This window comes from Jatropha curcas, chromosome 6, assembly GCF_041381405.1.
Source record: "Jatropha curcas cultivar XTBG-Jc1 chromosome 6, XTBG_Jcur_1.0, whole genome shotgun sequence".
Classification (NCBI taxonomy): domain Eukaryota; kingdom Viridiplantae; phylum Streptophyta; class Magnoliopsida; order Malpighiales; family Euphorbiaceae; genus Jatropha; species Jatropha curcas.
Window position 1 is genome coordinate 28,328,350 of NC_143156.1, and position 12,705 is coordinate 28,341,054.

Here is a 12,705-nt window from a genome sequence, read left to right on the forward strand (position 1 = left end):
TATCTGTGCAAACTAAAAATCAAACTAAATCAATTTTACCCGATATTTTAATATCCTTAAAATTAGAAAACATCCCTAAAATTACAAAGGGATATAAGTTCTCTTTTGTTGAAGAAATCTTAGACCATTAATTAATATAATATTTAATTAATTAATCTAATAATAATATTTTTGAACATATTGAATAACTCCAACTAAGTGCAAAATTGACAAAGTTTATTGTAGAATTCTTTTCTATTTATCATTCTCTTTCTCTCTCTATTATTAGTTATCCGATATGGGATAAATGGTTTAAATGTGTGTATATATATTTTACACAAATATATTCAAAGGAAGATTAAAAGAAATATCAAATTTCACATAAACTATTAGATCAATTAAATATTTATTATTCTTATTATTGTATGAGATTTTTTTACCTTTATTGCCATAATCCAATCATTTCTAAGAGTAATATAAAAGAAAAATATCACATATTCCTTTTTATAATAAAAAAATAATAGGTAACTATTTTTTATCTTAGATAATCGTCTATAACAAAAGAAAGTGAAGGAAAAAATTAATTAAATATTCTCATATACACCACTTTATCATTTATTATTTTTCCATAGAAAGAACTATATAAAAAAAATTAAATAACAGAATATTTATATGTAATATAATTTCAAAAATTTATATGTAAAAATTTATTCTATTTGAAAATTTATTTTTTAAAAATAAATCCAATCAAATCATACAAATAGAAAGAAAAAAGAGTATTAATAAAAAATACATTTTTTCTTTGTTTATCTCCCTCCTAAATAAAATACTTTAAATTATATTCAAAATGAAATCAAATAAATAATAAATTCAAAAAATAAAATATAAAAATTTCAAATGTCTTATTTATCATATATATTTATTAAAAATAAATTATATCCAATCAACTTAAACTATAATTTTTTAATTGGCCATCATTAAAACTATTTTAGAACATTTCAAAATTTCATTAAGGGTGATATAGGTAATCTCATTATTCCCCCCTCATTCCCACTTCTATATATAGTATAGATTATAATTATAATTAAATCTAATTCTTAAATTGTGTCTTTGCTATAAATGGAACAATTTAATTTTGTGCATTGCAATTTCTTTGGATAGCATAATTAGTAGCATCATAGAAGCAACTAATTATGCTAGAATTTCAACATTTGTTTTTGTTAATGAGTCAACATTTGTTAATGAGTCAAAAAATAAAAAAGAAAAAAAAAAGAGAAAAATGTTAGTTTTTGACTTTTGTTACAAATTTACAATTATATCAAGCTAAACATAAATAGGTATCAGTTAGTTAATTTGAATTTTATTTCAAGTGACAAATCAAGTCTGACTTTAAAATTATTTTACATATATAGACACACAGAAAAAAGAGAGAAAAACGACAAAAAAAAAAAGAGAGGAAATTAGCGCATTTGATTCTGGTGCAACAGAAGAGATCTCTTCTTTCCACTTCGCATGCAAATGCACCATCTGCTTATTCATCATTTGATTTACCTAGCAAATTCCAAAGTTCATCATGAAATAAAAGTCTTGTTAATTACATATGAAGACAGATATTAAAACTTACCTTCAGAAAGCAATTCCATTCACTAATTTCTTCTTCTTCTTCTTCTCTGATAAGATATGCAGGTGTTGTTGATACTTCTTTTCGGCCTTGGATGTCCTTCACCTTCAATCAGCTTCACCAACCAAGCAGGTTTTCTTGTTCTGAACACAAGGTATCCCATTGCGAGACCAAACACTGCTCCAAATGCATATCCCGTGAAAACAGATTTCCATCCAAATCCTTTTTCATCAGAGTTTGAATCTTCTTCACCTGATGGTGTCGTGACCTGTTGCCTTTCACCAGAATTACAAGCCTTTTGCAGTGGAAATCCACACAGTCTTGTGTTTCCTTCATATGAGCTATTATCAAATGTGTTGAACTGAGGGCCTGTAGGTATGGGTCCTTCAAGTTGATTATACGAAACACGAAATACTTCGAGGGATGTCAAAGTTGCCAATTGGATCGGAATCCTTCCAGTAAGATTATTTGAAGAGAGGTCTAAAGTTTCCAGATTGGTCAAATTTCCTATTAATGGTTCAATATTGCCTGTGAGATGGTTATGAGACATGTTGAGCTGCTTAAGTCCTTTAAGCTTTCCAACTGACTTGGGAATTTTTCCTGTGAAGTTATTACCTGACAAATTAATGTTTGTAAGAAGAGTTTGGATTTTCACCAACTCAATTTCCAATCCTTTCAATGTCAAGCTCACAGAATAATCATAAGAGGAGTAGTTTGGTGCTCTCATGTATGTCATATTCTGATCAACATTGATCATTGCATCGAAATTATTGAAATAATTTGAAGGTAAAGGTCCACATAAATTGTTGTTGGAGAGGTCGAAAATCCGTAACTTGGGAAAGGATAGTTGGCAATGGAGTGGCTTTTCACCAAACCATGGAGTCTATTGGATCGTAGCTGTAGAATCTGCAACTTTTGAAGAGTTTGTAGAAAAGAAGGGAATGTGTCCTCTATCTCATTGTTGCCCATATCTAAAATTTCCAAATCTTTACAATTGGAAATGGATGTTGGGATTTTCCCTTGCAGTTGGTTGCCATTGAAATTCAAATATCTCACGTTACTGCCTTCTGAAAATACTTGAGGGAGAACTCCATTAAAGTTGTTCACACCCAGATGTAATACTGAAAGGCTACTGCTGAAGTTTCCCAAACATTGTGGAACGGGACCACTGAAATTGTTACTCGACAGGTCGAGGATTTGGAGTGATTTTAACTCACAAACTGCAGAAGGAATTTCTCCTGTCAATTTCTCATTTGATGAAAGAATGAGAACCGTCAAGTCCACCTGATTGAAAATTGAGCTTGGAACTGTGCCAGACAACTTATTATTAGACAAAATCAAGTACACAAGGCTAGAGAGCCTGCAAATATCTGGAGGAATTGGACCATTGATATTGTTGTTTTCCATAATTAAATAGGAGAGCTGGCTAAGGTTTGCAAATGAGGGAGGAATTAGGCCACTAAAATTATTGTCTGAAAGGTCCAAACCTTGGAGTTGGTTACAGTTTCCAATGAAAGATGGAATTGGACCACTAATATTATTGTATGAAAGGTCCAAATCTTGGAGTTGGTTACAGTTTCCAATGAAAGATGGAATTGGACCATTGATATTGTTGCTTTCCATATATAAATAGATGAGCTGGCTAAGGTTTGCAAATGAGGGAGGAATTGGGCCACTAAAATTATTGTATGAAAGGGACAAATATTGGAGTTTGTTAAAGTTTCCAATGAAAGGTGGAATTGGACCATTGATATTGGTGCTTTGCATATATAAATAGATGAGCTGGCTAAGGTTTGCAAATGAGGGAGGAATTGGGCCACTAAAATTATTGTTTGAAAGGTCCAACTCATTGAGTTTGTCAAGTTTTCCAATTGAGGATGGAATTTGACCAGTGAAATTATTATCTCCAAGTTCCAATACAATGAGTTTGGATAAATTACCAAACAATTCAAGATTAGACCCTATAAAATTGCAACTATTGAGTTCCAGTACTTGCAACAACTTCAGATTCTTGAAGAATTCATTTTCTAAATAAATCGGAATTTCAGTCTGAGAAACTGACAAGTGGCTGAGTGAAAGACTCCAATTTGACGTTGGAATACAGCCATTGAGGCCTTCATTGTACGCTAAGTCTAAGACTTCGAGATGTGGAAGCTGAATTATACTATCTGGAAATCTCCCTCTCAACCCACAAGATGAGAGTCTGAGGGATGACAAAGAAGTAGATAAATTGATAAAGGAATTAGAAGAAACCAAGGACAGGTCTGCACCGCTCAGGTCCAATTCTTTCAACTTGGTTAAGTTTCGAATAAGCTTGTCAAAACTACCAGTTGTTTCTAATGTCAAACGAAAGTTCCAGGAAAGATCAAGAGAAACCAAATTGGATAGCTGACCGATTTCTAATGGAATTTGGCCATCAAAGTTTGAATTATTTAGATCAAGGTGTGTCAAGCTCAACAAATGGCCAATTTGAGATGGAATTATAGAGCCTTTGAAATTATTATAAGAGAGATCTAGTTTTTGAAGATGATGAAGAGCGAAAAGAGAATTATTAGAATGGAAGTTACCGTAAAGCATACTGCTAGAAAGGTTAAGCCCAATCACATAGCCAGTATTAAAGTCACAGCGGACACCATCCCAAAAGAAGCAACAATCCGTGCCCTCTTTCCATGAATCTGTCTTGGGATAAGAATTAATATAAGGATGATAACTCCCGTTAATGGAGAAGGAGTTTTTGAATTGGAGCAAGGCATTGCTTTGATCAAGCTGGCAAACTACATTTGAGAAAGGGGGATTTGTAATATTTGAAGAAAGAGATTGAAAATAGAAGTGAAATAGGCAGAGAAATTGAAAATGCCATAGTAAGCAACCAAAACCCATGTTTTGTGTTTGCCAAATTTAATTATGATCAATTTCAGCATATATCACTCCCTATTTATAGACCACATGATTCCCTTTTTGTTTGAATCATGATAATGTTCTGTCTCCTTTTTTTTTATAATTATTTAAAACATCCGCTCTTTAATTTCTACCACTTAGTGTAAGAGCCACCGTAATTCTATTCTATTTTTATTGTTATTATAAATTACACTATACTTTGTTTCATAATTTTTTTTAATAGTTAGAATAATTTACTCTTATTATTTTTAACAAAAGTGGATTATAAATTTTATCTTTTAGAAATTACGTTGGTTTCTGTTTCTGCATTATCGATCTTTTTCTCAAAGTTTTTCATTTTTTTTTTTTGAAAAATCCTCAAGGTTTTCAAAAAAAAAAAAAAGAGAATTCAGAATAATAAGCTAGACTGATATTTTTTGTATTTTTGAACACCTCATAATTAAAACCAAAATAAAATAAAAGTATATCTAAGAAGGCAAGAACTTTTCAAGTCTTGCATGCATGCACCATATGGAAAAATTTTGTCTACATCCGGTGCATGACCTCATTTATAGACCAAGCAAATGAAATTAAGAATTTTTTAAAAAATTGTTTCGACTTTTTTTTTTTTACCAAATGTATGAACAGAAATAAAAAAAATATTAAATTTTATTAGTTTAGTTTATAGGTAGAGGTATAAACAGAGTATAAATAAGTTTTTCCATACTTCATGTACCACGTACGGATATTATTAGAGTATGGATCCTTATCTTCAAGCAAAGGATGAAATTTATTTGCCTATCACTTATAACCCTCTAATTAAAAAAGTCAATCAACAAGTGAATAGTTAAGCCTGAGTACGACTAGATTGAAGTGTTGTGTCAAATTCAGTCACTATCCGAAGACTTATGCAAGTCTTTCTTTGCCTCTAAATTCTTTGATAAATTAACCATTATGCTACGTTTTCGTTACGGTCATGCAAATGTAATATTCATTGATCATATTTCCTCCAAACCATAATTTTTTAATGAATATGATATTTAAAATCTACAAACTAAGAAATTCGTAGCTAAACTATGTCTGGATGTCAGTTGTGAAGTGGATGGAAAAAGAAAAACAAAAGGAGAGAAAAATGTTGGTTTTGACAATAGTTACAATCGAATTGATAATTACATTAAGAAAAGCGATGATTTAATTACTATAACTGTCTAATAATAATTCTTTTTTTAGTTTAATGGTAAAGTGACATCGTGTATATATAATAAGGTAAAACGATGATTTTGAAGGTGAGTTCAAATTTCTTTTAACATTATATATCTTAAATATTATTATGTGAGTTTAAGTTTAATCTTAAATTTCATGAACAAAACAAATATAAATTAAAAAATAAGTGCACACATTATAAGTAAAGAAAAAAATTATATTTGGTCATCATTCTCTTATAGTTATCTCAATAATTATTATATCAGGATATATCAGGAAAATAATTCAATGGACAAAAGTATTCTGATTAATTTTTATTATTTATTAAATTATTAAGTTTTTGTTATTTGTTAAGCTATTTATATTTATTAGTATTAGTACTCTATTGAGAATTATGTTGATAAGGATTTCATATGCTTATTACATGCAAATGTTTATTTTGCAAAATCACTATAATCCTCTGATTATAAGACAATCAGATCTTGTTCTAGAGATTGTGTTTGAGTTGTGTGACAACAGTGATCATTTTACTACTGATTAGGTTAGGAGATCAGTAAATAAAGCTTCTCATGCTTTAGCAATATTATCTTGTTTTTATATTTAGTTTGAGATTTCTTCTCACGTCGACGCTCTTCTCATGTTGAATGTCTCTTTATTTCTGGTTCTATTCATTAATGAAGTTTCCTCTTCTTCTAAAAAAAAAAAAAAAAAAACAATCAACGATGGAATTGTTAGAATTGAGAAGGACGAAATTGAAACATTGTGTCAAAATCAATCAGTCGTTCTTTGAAGACTTATGCAAGTCTTTATTTGCTCCACAATTCTTTAATAAGTTAACCATTATGCTATGTTTTCATTCCAGCCAAGCAATTTTAATCTTAAAAGTCCAGCCAATGACTCATGCAAGTCTTCCGGCCTCATTATTCACGAACCAAATTTCCTTCAACCATCATTAAGGTCTATTAATCGAAAAATTCATAGATAGTGTGAGACGTAGATTAGACTAAGGATCTGTTTGTAAATTTAGCTATTTTAGCAACTATTAGTTATTTTAATAGTTGTTAATTATTTTAATGGCTGTTAGATATTAGTTGTTAGCTTTTAACTAAGTAGCAATTGAAAATAAAAGTGTTTCGATAAAAATAATTATTTGATTGACAATTAAATTTAAAATAATAAAAAAGGGCATTGAAATATTTACTTATAGTTACAGAATTAAACTCATTACAAAAAAGAAAAAAAAAGATGATTTCACTAAACCTAAATTTTTAAAATTTATGAGAGTAAAAATTGAAAAGTTCACTGTTTTATAAATAAAATTAAAAATTTTTTAATATTTTACGGATCAATATTTTTAATTTTTAATATTTCTTGAATTCAAATGGATATATAAACAAATATTTTTAAAAAATTAAAAAAATGTTAAAAAATTCATTTTCTAAATATAATGGAATTTTAGTCCGAGAAAGGAAAAACCAAAGACAGGTCTACCTGGCCGAAGTCCAATTCTTGGAACTTGGTATAGGTTTGTGGATGGTTAAGTTTTGGGCTACTTGTATTTTTAATGAAGGAATAGTCTTGTATAGTTGAGATGCCTCGAATTTTTATTTTCGAAACTTTTAAATTTTTATTAAATTAAAATCAGAAATTTTAACTGTATGGGCTGCATATAATACTGTCTCGATTCGAGCCTAAATTTGCCAATTGGGCCCAAATCTAAAAATATATTATCGGAAATTTCGATTTGAGAACACTTAAAATTTTCGAGAAATAATACGGAACTCCAGCTCTGTTATAAATATACGTGGGTGTAACTACCATATAAATTAATTATCCTAAAATCAAATATCATTATTATTATTGTTTTAATTATTATTGAGTAAAATAAGGAAATGTTCTGAAACTTAAGTAAAATAATTAAAAATAAATCAAAACAACCCAAAAACCAATTTGAATTTTTTGAAAACCAGGTGAAAATCCGTAAACCAAATAAAAATCGAGCCAAATTACTGATTTGGACCAAATCAATTTGAATCGAACCGGAATAGTATAGAAACTCAGATTTTCTGTCTCATTTTTTTTCTTTCTTCTTCTTCCTTCCCTCTGGAACGCCGACCCCAGTAGCTACCCCTCCCCTTGGTCTCGTTGTTCCGACCACCAGAACCAGCGCCTCCTCGCCGCACCTCCTTGCCACGCCGCCGCCTCACCGCAGCTCCAGCCTCTCTTCCTCTCTCTCTCTCCTTTCGTCTTTGGCGAGCGCAGCTATCGCAGGGAACTTGCGATTTCGTCCGATCGGAAAATCACGTCGCAGCTCACTCGATTTTCTAGCGACTTCAATACCAGCGATCAGCGATGAAGCTTCGGTCTCTTCCTTTCTCGCATTCTCTCTTCTGTTTACGGTTGGCGCAGCAAAACGATGAGCTACGATCGCGATTTGCTGCGTTTGGGACAGTCGACTCATCGTTTCTCTGCTCCTCCAGCGAAACCAGCCAAGGATCGGCCGGTTGAGCTCTTCCATTCCCTCTAGCGACCTCACCGACCACGATCCTCTCCAGCTCTAGCCAAGCTAATGCCAGCAGAATCAGATCTTGGGTAGTAGAGCAAATTTCGGTCATTTTAACCGAAAAATTCCAATTTTCAGCTCGTTTTACAGACTAGGTAAGTTCATCTTTAACTTCTTTTTTGCATATTTTGTGAATTCTTTGTGCTAGGATATGGAATTTCATGTATTAGTCAAGCTAGAGTAAGGATTAAATCCCTATATATTCTACTTATGCAAATTTTAGGAAAAGGTTTGATTTTATTTACTAACTAGTGAGTGTTTTGAAGTGATTCATGTAGCTTTAGAAGAATTGAGTATTGAATTTAAAGTGGCAGCCTCTAGCTAAAGAAGATTATAGTTTTTGTTGAGTTAAGTCCATATTTAATGGTAGAACTATGTCTTTCATAACTTGTTGTTAATGTAAAGGTTTAATGATCGAGATAGAACAAAAATGAGAATTTTCTTGAAATGGCAGCAACTATTTTTAATTATTCCTATAAAGTATTGCTGGATATAGTACATATGGGGTTGTAAGTTTAATCTTTGCAAGGGATTGGTTAATTGGTGGGTAATCTATGATTTCTGCATAGGAGAACTCTGAATTTTTGTATATCGGCAGCAACTACCTTGAGATCTTGTGTTGTTTTAGAAGGACAAATATATATAACGAGTGTACTTTTAAGATTTTCTTACTATTTTGATGTGTACAAATTTTTAATTATAATTGATACACGGTTAAATGAGTTAGTACATATGGTTTTGTTTGATGAGGATAATGATTTACAGGTCAATAAACTGAATCATGAGACCCCAGTTAATTATGACAAGGATTATATAAGTTATAGATGTGTATGATGGTTAATAGTATACAGTTGGATAGTTTTAACTAGTAGAATTGATGTTAAGCAAATAGCTATTTTCACTAATTTGCTTTTTTATTTATTTTCTTAACATTATATAGCAAGTTAAAGTTTGGCATTGACAATTAAATATTAATGTGATTGCTTTGGATGGAGGAAGGGAAATAAATTTGTTTGATTGCGCGATAGATGGGCTGTGTGTATTGATTGAAAAGTATTTAGTGTTATTTAATATTGTCTAAACATGTAGAAAGTCAAATTTTAGGGGAGGTTCTGCCGGAATTTTGATAGAACCTAGGCTAGTCTTAATTAATAATATAATTAATAGGTTTAATTAGATTAATTCTTATCTCTACTTGTATTATTATTATCATTAGTATTCATTTATGTATTTAATTATCTATCTATTTTCATCATTATTGTGATTATGTGATTATGTGAAGATGTTAATAATTGCAAGTGCTGTTGTTGTGCTATTGTGTGACTGCCTGCGTGATCATATAATTAGTCGGATGACTAGATTTAATTATTTACACATTCGTGTGAATGCATGTGTTGTGGAATAATTCTTATTCATTAATAAACTCACACCTCTTTTGTTTAATCTTTCAGGAAGTAGGTTTTCCTAAATCCCAGCTAAAACTCTACTTCCTTCACTATTAGAAAAGAATTCTCTAATTTTAGTATTAATTCATGAAATAGATAAATGTGCGAAAACTTATCTGTATACAACAGTTAGTGACTACAGTTGTAGGAATTATATACCTTTAGTTGTGTATTAATATAGAAAAATAATTCTATGAGCCCATATTATAAATGTGGTGTATTTTAAGCTGAGCCCCATTTGTAAATGTTTAAGATGTTATAATTTGGGGCTGAATTATAATACTAATATGAGGTTTATTTTCGCATGGCAATTTGGGCTAAGTACTTAGAATTTACATTGATATAATTGAATTTGTTTTTGGTTAGGCTTACTACGGGCCTCGGGGCCTTAAACTTATTTGGGTCCTAGTGTCGGTCCAGTCCATGAAAACGGGTCGTGACACTAGTCAATGATTTTGATAATGCACAGTTGCTTCTACTATTTGATTAGGTCTTTCCAATTATTAATATAACCAATCTTGACTTAATGAAGCTATAATAAACAAACAAATATGTTTTGGAATTTTGGGATTTTAAGCTATTGGAAGAAAGGAATCCCATATTCCAAGTTGTCCCAAGACAAATTAATTAAATCCAAAACATATATACTTCTTGATTAGATTAAAAATTATATGTTTATATAGTTTGTATTTTATGCTATGTGTATTTCACGCGCCTTTTTTGTTATTCAAAAAAAAAAAAAAAAAAAAACAGTTGCAAACTTTTACCGTGGAATATAGAATCTTTTTTTTTTAAATCGTTATTAAAATTATAAATATAGGTTGCGTTTGCTAATAGCATTTGAACTAGCTTTCAGAATTTAAGATAGCGTTTTACAAAAACTTAATCCGTGTAATATTTAGTTTTTAGCTTTTTGTATATAAAAAGTTACTTAAACAGGTAAAAGTTAAGCGCTGCCAAGATAATTAATAAATAATAAAATAGCTAATTTTGCCGAACGAATTCATAATTATCTTTAGATTTATCAAAATTTAGTTGTAAATTGGTAAGAATTTGAAATAGAAAATTTTCGAGCAGCTGGGATTTGTAGAAATGAAACATATCCTTTCATTATATATTTACACAGAGTTAAATGTTTCATACCTAAAGCAGCTACTATTAAAATAATTCTTTATCTGAAAATCATCCCCCTATAAAAAAAAGCCTATCAAGATCTAAAAGAACAAAAAAAAAATCGTTTAAATATCATGTCACCTCCATGTCTAGCTTTAAGGTTATATCTGAACATGTGCTTCCTGTTGGGATTTTATAGCTAAGTTCTTATCCAATCACTTAATTATAATATATAAGAGTAATTCAATTTTTTTTTTTTTTTTTGGAAATGTGAGTACCTTAAAATCTTATCTCTTATGCTTCAAGATTTTCATGTGATGCCAAATGACATTATACCAATAGTCATTCTATTTTAATACATGACTAGAGGTGCATAAATTCTACAACTGTAGAATTCACTGACAAATAAATATAAATATAAATAAGTTCTCATACATATAATTATTTAATTAATTAATGAAATTAGAAAATTCTTTTCTAGCTTTACGATGAAGGAAACAGAGCTTTATCAGGACAAGAAGAATCTACTTCCTAAAAAAGTTAAACAAGGACATGTAAGTTTTATAAAGAATAATAATTATTGCACAACACATGCATTCACATAAATGTGTAAATATATTCATCCAGTCATCCGACTAGTTATATGATTAAGCAAGCGATCACACAAATGACATAACAACAATAATCAAAAATATTATCACTTTCACATAATTACATCACATGAAAATTAGTCAGTGGCCTCACCGAAACCCCCCGATGAGCTGTTCTCCCATATGGGTCATTCTCTCATGACGTGTGTACCAGGGAGCCGATCTCCTATATCTAGCAGACCAGTCTGATCCACACTGACCAGCCCTCTCCTTTTTTTTTATACCCTCTTTTCTTTTTCATACCAACGGGAGGCCTTTTGCGAAATCCATGGTAACCCACTTCATCCCAATTCCACACAAACAAGGCATAGCAATATCACAATACAAATAATCAAACAATGCAAGCATATTAAGTAATTAAACACTGACTGTCATGCAAGAGCGTAAATAACCATTCATATATCAATTCAAATAAATACAGGAGTATTAATTAACAATATAATATAATAATTAATTCTTGAAAAATAAATAATAATAATAATAATAATAATAAATAAATAAATAAAGAGTTTATTTTAAATATATCAAGTTAAAGAATTAATCTAACTAAACCTATTAACATAATTATTAAATATGATTAGCCTAAATTTTATCGAAATTTCGACGAAACTTTCCTTAGAAATTGAACTAAACTACCTGCTTAAAACTATAATTCAGTAATAAATTCTCAAAGCCCATCCATTGGGCAATTGACAACAACTATCCCGACTGCCATAACCATTTTTTATTCATCTAAACATTTACTCAATTCACACGGCCTATCTGTCGGGCTACCCATCCTCCTTAAACATCAACATTATCACCCAACTATCTCAACTATAAATTTACGAATTAAAGTAAGTTTCAACCGCTTCTAATAATATTCTCAATCATTCTTTACTTAGGATATCAACAGCGTCCTTAAACATTTATTAAATTCTAGACTACCTATTAAGAATCGATGGTTCAATTAAATTATAATTTAAGAAAAGCATATTCTAAGTAACCCAATTTACAACTTTAACTATGTATCAATCAAAGCTTCATGTACTCTTCTCCGTGTCTGTCCATCAAATACTAGGTTCTCCCTTGCTTAAACATATATACTATGTTTACTACACCGAGAATTTAATTCACCACTTCATTTGATTTATAGTTTAACTATATTATCGTTCAATAATTTTTCTTTGAAATAATATTCTTTAAGCACCATTGCAAGTAATTTTAATTATTCTTGAAGTATTCTGCCAATCCCCGTCTTCCTCAATACCATTT

At 30.3% G+C, this 12,705-nt stretch overlaps 1 pseudogene across 1 annotated transcript; it reads right to left on the minus strand.

The window, feature by feature from the left end:
- Nucleotides 1-1,295: 1,295 nt before the first annotated feature.
- Nucleotides 1,296-4,634, minus strand: LOC149495869 (uncharacterized; annotated as a pseudogene). The gene is made up of 2 exons (XR_016321118.1): nt 1,604-4,634; nt 1,296-1,530 (listed from the first exon to the last, which is right to left on the minus strand). The product of XR_016321118.1 is annotated as an uncharacterized LOC149495869 (transcript).
- Nucleotides 4,635-12,705: the final 8,071 nt, after the last annotated feature.